The sequence below is a fragment of the Triticum urartu genome, chromosome 5A (genome assembly GCF_056163025.1).
Source record: "Triticum urartu cultivar PI428250 chromosome 5A, HENAU_Tu73, whole genome shotgun sequence".
Classification (NCBI taxonomy): domain Eukaryota; kingdom Viridiplantae; phylum Streptophyta; class Magnoliopsida; order Poales; family Poaceae; genus Triticum; species Triticum urartu.
The window spans coordinates 240,962,060-240,969,876 of record NC_141877.1 but is presented as its reverse complement, the minus strand read 5'-3'; the positions used below and the strand labels follow the sequence as shown (position 1 = coordinate 240,969,876).

Here is a 7,817-nt window from a genome sequence, read left to right as displayed (position 1 = left end):
GGACACAAACGAAGTACGCGAATTTGCAGCTATGGCAAACTTCTAATCTAAACAAAACCCGCGGTCTAAACGACGCCCTAAGGGCTGTATATATGGAGGAAGAGGGGGAATTTCGTGGCCCTTGGAGGAGGGGTCCGAAACCAACCCTAACTCTTGTTTCCCCACACTTACGGACTCTAAAAACAGCCTATACTTAAGTATTTCGAAAATACATGGGCCTGGCCCAATAATAAGGTGATGCAGCACGTAGAATAGCCTCTGGACGAAATTTATCAAGTGGCATGTTGTATATTTCGTCCAAGGCTTCATGCACTCCTTATGGTGGCTGCAAAGTCCTGAATTCATCACTTGTAACTCCGTTCTTGATCCCCTTGCGCATGCCATCATCTCCAGTCCTCTACTTGCTCCAAGGTTCATCTTTCTTGTCCAAACTAGGCCCTTCATTTGTAAGCAAAACAAATGTATCTAATTTAGGCAGCATCATATTCTCATGAACATTAGAATCGTTACCAAGAAACGAAAGTACCTGATAATTCAATTGGCGTGCGCGAGCTCTAGTAATTGGTCCAGTATGTATAGCAGCAGAGGCTGTGGGTGTAACAATGGTATTGATGTCCTCATCAACCAAGGTATCAATCCAGTAAGAGGCCACACGCAAGTCCCTCATACCTACACAAACAAATAAGAAACTCGCAACCAGCGCGATAAAACAGGTTGTCAATCCCTTCAGGGTCACTTATGAGAGTGAGATCTGATAGAAATAATAATGACAAGATAATTTTTTTTGGTATTTTTATGATATAGATTGAAAGTAAAGATTGCAAAATAAAATAAATTGGAAACTTATATGATGCAGAATAGACCCAGGGGGCATAGGTTTCACTAGTGGCTTCTCTCAAGATAGCATAAGTATTACGGTGGGTGAACGAATTACTGTCGAGCAATTGATAGAAAAGCGAATAATTATGAGAATATCTAGGCATGGTCATGTATATAGGCATGACGTCTGTGACAAGTAGACCGACTCCTGCCTGCATCAACTACTATTACTCCACACATCGACCGCTATCCAACATGCATCTATTAAGTTCATAAGAACAGAGTAACGCATTAGGTAAAATGACATGATGTAGAGGGATAAACTCAAGCAATATGATATAAACCCCATCTTTTTATCCTCGATGGCAACAATACAATATGTGTCGTTTCCCTTTCTGTCACTAGGATCGAGCACCGCAAGATTGAACCCAAAGCTAAGCACTTCTTCCATTGCAAGAAAGATCAATCTAGTAGGACAAACCAAACTGATAATTCGAAGAGACTTGCAAAGATAACCAATCATTCATAAAAGATTTCAGAGAAGAATCAAATATTGTTCATAGATAGACTTGATCATACACCCACAATTCATTGGATCTCGACAAACACACCGCAAAAAGAGTTACATCGAATAGATCTCCAAGAAGATCAAGGAGAACTTTGTATTGAGATCCAAAGAGAGAGAAGAAGCCATCTAGCTACTTGCTATGGACTCGAAGGTCTGAAGTAAACTACTCACACATCATTAGAGGGGCCATGGAGTTGATGTAGAGGCCCTCCATGATCAATGCCCCCTCTGGTGGAGCTCCGGAAAAGGCCCCAAGATGGGATCTCTTGGGTACAGAAGGTTGCGGCGGTGGAAATAGGGTTTCATGGTGCTCCCGGATGTTTTTGGGGTATGTGAACATATATAGGAGGAAGAAGTAGGTCGGTTGAGCCACGAGGGGGAGGGCGCACCCAGGGGGTATGCGCGCCCCCTGCCTCGCGGACTCCTTGTTGGTTGCTTGACGTCCACTCCAAGTCCTCTGGATCACGTTTGTTCCAAAAATCACGCTCCCGAAGGTTTCATTATTCCGTTTGGACTCCGTTTGATATTCCTTTTCTGTGAAACACTAAAATAGGAAAAAAAACAGCAATTTGCACTCGGCCTTGGGTTAATAGGCTAGTCCCAAAAATAATATAAAAGTGTAAAATAAAGCCCATTAACATCCAAAACAGATAATATAATAGCATGGAATAATAAAAAATTATAGATACGTTGGAGACGTGTCAACGTCGGCATCGGCTTCCTCCTCCAGCAGCGCGGCGAGCACCTCCTTGTCGTCCGAGTCCATTGTCGAGCAGGAAAATCGCCGAACACCTTGACGGTGGTGGAGAGGCTGCCGTGGCGAAACCTCCTCTCTTTTCCTGTGGGGAATGGCCTATCTAGCGGTGGTGGGCGGTGGGTGACGCTGGGATCGGCAGGTGGTGGCCGAGCATGCGGGGGTGGGAGGCGAATCTGGACCATTGGCTTGACTTTTCGCCTAACAGTGTGGCCCAGGCGTGTTTTTCCCTTGCGTCGGAGCCCCCAAGCGCCCCCTAGTGCATCGGGTTCGGCTTGCGATCGCCGGGCCCAAAAACAGGCCGAGCCGGCGGATTTCGGGGTATTGGGTTTTTTTCGGCGCCGGCGCGTAAAAAGGCGCTTGGGAGAGCCTGCTGGAGATGCTCTAAGACCCACCTTAACATGCAATCATGCATAGAGAAAGACCACCACAATATTCAACTATACATGAAAAAATATTTTCCATTCAAGTATTCTACTTATGTTCAAATATTTCCCATTCAAGTATTCCACTTATGTTCAACTATTTCCCATTCAAGTATTCCAGTTATGTTCAACTATTTCCCATTCAAGTATTCCAGTTATGTTCAAATATAATAAGTAATATGTATTTTCAACTTTGGTTCTCATGCTATCAACCCAAAATTAACCAATTCCCACGGCAATGCACGAGGCATCCTCTAGTTACTTGAATGCCCACAATCACAACAACTAAATCCAAATTTGTCTAAAATACTGAAATAACAAATCATAGAGAAGAAGTCACAGAACACACAAAGTGAAGAAGTGTTCAGACATGGTTTTATTTAGTGATTTGTGGAGCTTTTAGTTGAACTGCCCATTGCCAAGTCAAAGTACTACGAATTAACTAGAAAAACAATGCACTCAGGTTTGCTAATAACCATCACTGTGATGTTTAAAGACCAGAGATCGTTCAGTCCAAAAAATATATACTTAACAATTCAAACTCGTCACCAACTCATAACCTACCATAGACTATGGCACTATACAATGATCACCTGTATACTGACATCCACAAACTAAGAAAATGTCAGACTCCATCCAGAACTTATCTAACCTAACAAAACCAACTGCTTTCTTTTGATTCACATTCACTTTGCATTGGCGAGCAGCCTCAAGACGTTGCCATCTTCGGCCGAGCATCGGGAGAGAAAGTAACACATGAGAGCGCAATATTGAGGACCGACGGCATCTGGCTGTGAACACCAAGTGAAGTTCTTGAGACCCTGGTGTCAAGGACCTGCTCCTTTTTCTCAGGCCTAGCTGAAATACTGAGAGCCCACTTGGCTAGCTCCATGCCATCACTGACAGATGGTTTCCCTGTTAAGAGCTCTAGTAAAATGACTCCAAAGCTATAAACGTTCCCAGCCATCGTCAACCTCATAGTGTATGCATACTCTGCAATCAAAATTCGGTGATATTGGTGTTAGTACATATGAACTTTTCTGAATTACTGAAATATAACTGAACCAAAAATTGCAAGATTGTCGTGGGGGCTTGGGCACCGGTTGAGAAGCTAGTTTGCCTCGGAGCAGTTATCTGTTTGAACTATTATTTTCCCTGCTGAGACCCTTTAGTTTGGATGGCAGCTTTCAACATAACACTATAAAGCATGGGCTTGAGTGTCTAAATTAAGCGAGTGAAAGAGGAAGCATTCCATTGGAACACTTCAGGAAACAAGATGATAGTTCAAGTGCTGAACAATGGGGAAGATGGAATTTGGTGCTAATATTCACGCATATTTGCAGTCAAGCACATTAAGAAAAATTTCTGCAAACAAGAAACAGATGACATGAAGTGTTTGTAAATGAAAAATAGCAGAAAATATTCATTTCTCAAAAAAATCAACAAGTTGACTATTGCTGCTCAAACTGAATCAGAATATGAGGATTCGTGTTTTACCTGGTGGAATATAGCCAACTATGCCAGCAATGGTTGAAAGGCTCCCACTACTTTTAGAAGGATCGATAATTTTGTAAAGCTCAATATCTCCAATCTGAGGCTCATTTGTTGACTTCAAGTGGATAGTCCTCGTCGACAGATTAAGAAGCAGAACCGGCTAAGTGCGCCCATGAAGAAGGTCAGCCCTTGGGCCACCCCCAAAGCAATGCTATACCATGTTGTCCAGTCCAGAACATGTGACCTCCCATCATGCAGTAAGTCGAACACCGTGCCCTTGTACACATGCTCATAGAGGAGGTACACATTGTCTTCTGTCAAGACATAAGCCAATGGCACCATGACACTGGAATTGCTTAGCTTGCCAAGAACCTCAAGCTCATGGCCGAATTTCTCTTGGCTACCAACCTGGAATATCTTGTCACTCCAATCAAGCTTTTTCACAGAGTAGATTGATCCATTTGGCATCATGGCCTTGTAGTAGGTGCAAAAATCTTGTCTTCGGGAATATGTTGTTGGGATTGGAGACTGCTTTCATTGCATACGTAAAGTCAATTCCGGAGGTGTGCACACTGCTCATTGTTATGAAGTGGCCGTCAATGACTTGACACACACCCACTTCAGTTGATGGTCCTTCGTCTTCCACACGATAAATCCTCTTGGACAATGCGAGCATAATAATAGCAGCCAGCAAACAGAGTCCAACAAGAGAACTGACAATAGGAACAATAATCACAACAGTATGTGTCCTTGTCTTCCCACTAGTAGGAGCGTCATTACTGTTTTCCCTGTCATTTGTAAGATCAGGATTTCCACTGCTATCAATAGTCATGCTAGAACGGAATGCAGGAAGGGGCCCAGATAGGTGATTATAAGATAGCACCAACTGTGTCAAGCTCTGCAGACCTTCAAGTGAGGATGGCACTGGACCAGACAAGTTGTTGTATGAAAGGTCAAGGATCTCTAAATCTTTTAAAATACCGATATTTGAAGGAATAGATCCACTAAGATGGTTTTGACTAAGATTGAGAACTGCGCTCAAGCTGGTCGGCATTGTTGGGATGGTACCAGTGAGGGAATTATTTGCCAGATTGAGTTCAATTAGAGACTGCAATGAACTGACTGAAACTGGAATGGCACTGCTGATCTTGTTCCCTTGAAAATTCAAGTTGGAAAGCTTTGGAAGGTTGAAAATTCCCATTGGTATCTCTCCAGTGAATAAATTCATACTAAGATTCAAGGTGCTCAGATTTGTTAAATCAAAAAATGTACTTGGGATAGGTCCCCTGAGATTGTTCATTTGAAGCTTCAGAACTACGAGCTTGTCAAGGTTACTGATTGCATCAGGTTCTTGCCCCTGAAGATTGTTTGATGCCCGATTCAACAAGGACAAGTTCCTGCATCTTCCAAGCTCTGAAGAGATATTTCCCATCAAGTGATTGTTGTCCAATTCAAGATAAGCCAAGGCCAAGGCATCACCGATGGTGTCCGGGATGGTCCCTTTGAGCTTGTTATCACCAAGCCTCAAGCGGTAGAGCTTTGAAGATAAGTTCCTAGGAATTGGTCCTTGAAGGTAATTGCTGGAGAGATCAACAGTATCCAATCCTACAGGAGCGAGGAGATCAGAGGGTATCTCCCCACTCAGACCATTGTAACTCAAATCCAACATCTTCACATGCTTTGTAATACCACTGGGTATAGAACCAGTAAAATTGTTCTAATTAGTCGCAAACCGAGTGAGCATCGCGACATTCGACAAGCTCGCCGGTATTATTCCAGTCAGGTTATTACCAGAAAGGATTAAGGTCCTGAGCTTGGGCAGCTTCCGGAACTCATCAACGACATCACCGGTGAGACTGTTCTGACTAAGATCCAACAGAGTGAGGTTTGAATAACTGAACAGGCTGCTTGGAATTGAATCATTGAAACTATTACGAGACAACACTAACTCCTCCATAGAGCTAGCCATTCTTAGAGGGATAGCACCAACCAAATGATTGGAGCTGAGGTTCAGGCTCCACAACCTAGGCATAACAATCAAATGGGTGGTCACAGTTCCAGTGAAGGAATTGAAGGAGAGATCAAGAACCTCGAGATGAGAGAAATCGGAGAGACCGCTTAGTCGCCCAACTAGACGGTTGCTGCTGAAATTCAGCACCCGTAACCCGGCAGTCATGGGGTAACGAGAGAAATGGACCGTCAAATTGGTGAAGTAATTCTTGGAGAGATCGAGGGACTGTAAGGTGTCGAGAGAGCATAAGGAGGCAAAGAGCGTGGGGTTGGATATGGAGCAGCCAGATAAATCGACTTCGGTCACCACCGAGAAGGAATTGGAGTTAGAAGGGGAGAAACCGATTCCTCTCCATAGGCATGGATTGGAGACGGTTGTGTTCCACCCGGCTGAGCCCACAGAGCGCGAGAGATCCCTCATGAGGGATTCCTACGTGTTGTTTAGAGGAAGGCACGGGTTGCCGGCGGCGGTAGCGGCGGCGGACACATGGAGGAACAAGAAGGTGAAGAAGGAGAAGAGCGGTAGCGGCCCCGAGAAGCCATGGGTAGAGGAGCAGGAACAGTACCTCTTCCTGTCCCCCATGGACGGCGATCCTCGGCCTTTTCTCTTGATTCAGTTGGCTCCCTGCTGATCTTGGCCAGTTGGAGCAATAGGAAAAAGGGACTCCTCTAGGTTTCGGGTTTCTCGGCGGCCATGGCTGTGTGATGCTCCTGCCCTCGGGTTTTGGTCGGCATTTAAGGATTCGAGACGAGTGTTGTAGAGAGGGAAAGGGAAGACTGCAGTTGTCCAGTCTTGCGAGAATGGAATGGGAGGTCTGTGGGATCTTCTCTGTTTGGGTCCAGAGTTGACTGACTGACTGACTGGCGTATTTGGTGGGGTGACCAAAACCTGAGTTTTATTTTTAGAAAAAACTCGGAACCTCAACTGAGATTTTTTTAGCGTATGCTCATACATACGCACATACACTCATCTATATGAACGCACGCACATCATACTCCTATGAGCACCTCCAAGAAACGCAACCGACACATCATTTGTGATTGATGAAGTCGCCATAGACGCCTTCATAGTCCACATTAACGTCTTTTTTCACTGAACGCACATCGCCAGAGCTAAGAACTTTGTTATATGCGATTTCTCGATTGGATTTGCAGTTTTGCATGCCAAAATCTTAGGGCCAATCATGAACGCTAAGTTCCACATGAAATTTACTAAAACAGTTCATACAGTTGTGAAATGCGAACAAGATTATTGGAACAAATGAGCTAGTATGTGGAGTATGGACCATGGACCATAGGAAAAGGACGCATGACGCATTGGAACTTGGAAAATGGAAGACGATCTTGACCAATCAAACACATTTTGGTTTGGCTCTACTTGGAAACAATTCTCATTCGGGAAGTGAGAGGTGGAAACCATGTTTAACCTCTTTTCTTTTGTCCACAAAAAAAGGATCACTGTCAAAATCAGAGAGAATAGAAAACACAAACTCTGCCAAACACGCTGTAGGCTCTAGCAAACTCCATAAAATGAATCAATAACTAGCTAAATGCTGGTGAAAGAAAAGAAATTCTTCGTATGTGATGTGATTGTTCCAAATTCCAGTGATCTACTACATAGAAACAACAACACCTGAAAAGAGAATGCAAAAGTAAATAAGATCATTTACAGTCGAATTTGCCAAATCCGACACCCTACACACTCGTGGACGCGCCCGGGCAGTTCCCAAATCAGCGTGTTCACAGT

General features: G+C 44.0%; 1 pseudogene across 1 annotated transcript; it reads right to left on the bottom strand.

Annotated features, from left to right (window-relative positions):
* Positions 1–3,004: 3,004 nt before the first annotated feature.
* Positions 3,005–7,081, bottom strand: LOC125506077 (uncharacterized; annotated as a pseudogene). Its single transcript, XR_015604382.1, has 2 exons — positions 4,064–7,081; positions 3,005–3,559 (listed from the first exon to the last, which is right to left on the bottom strand). The product of XR_015604382.1 is annotated as an uncharacterized LOC125506077 (transcript).
* Positions 7,082–7,817: the final 736 nt, after the last annotated feature.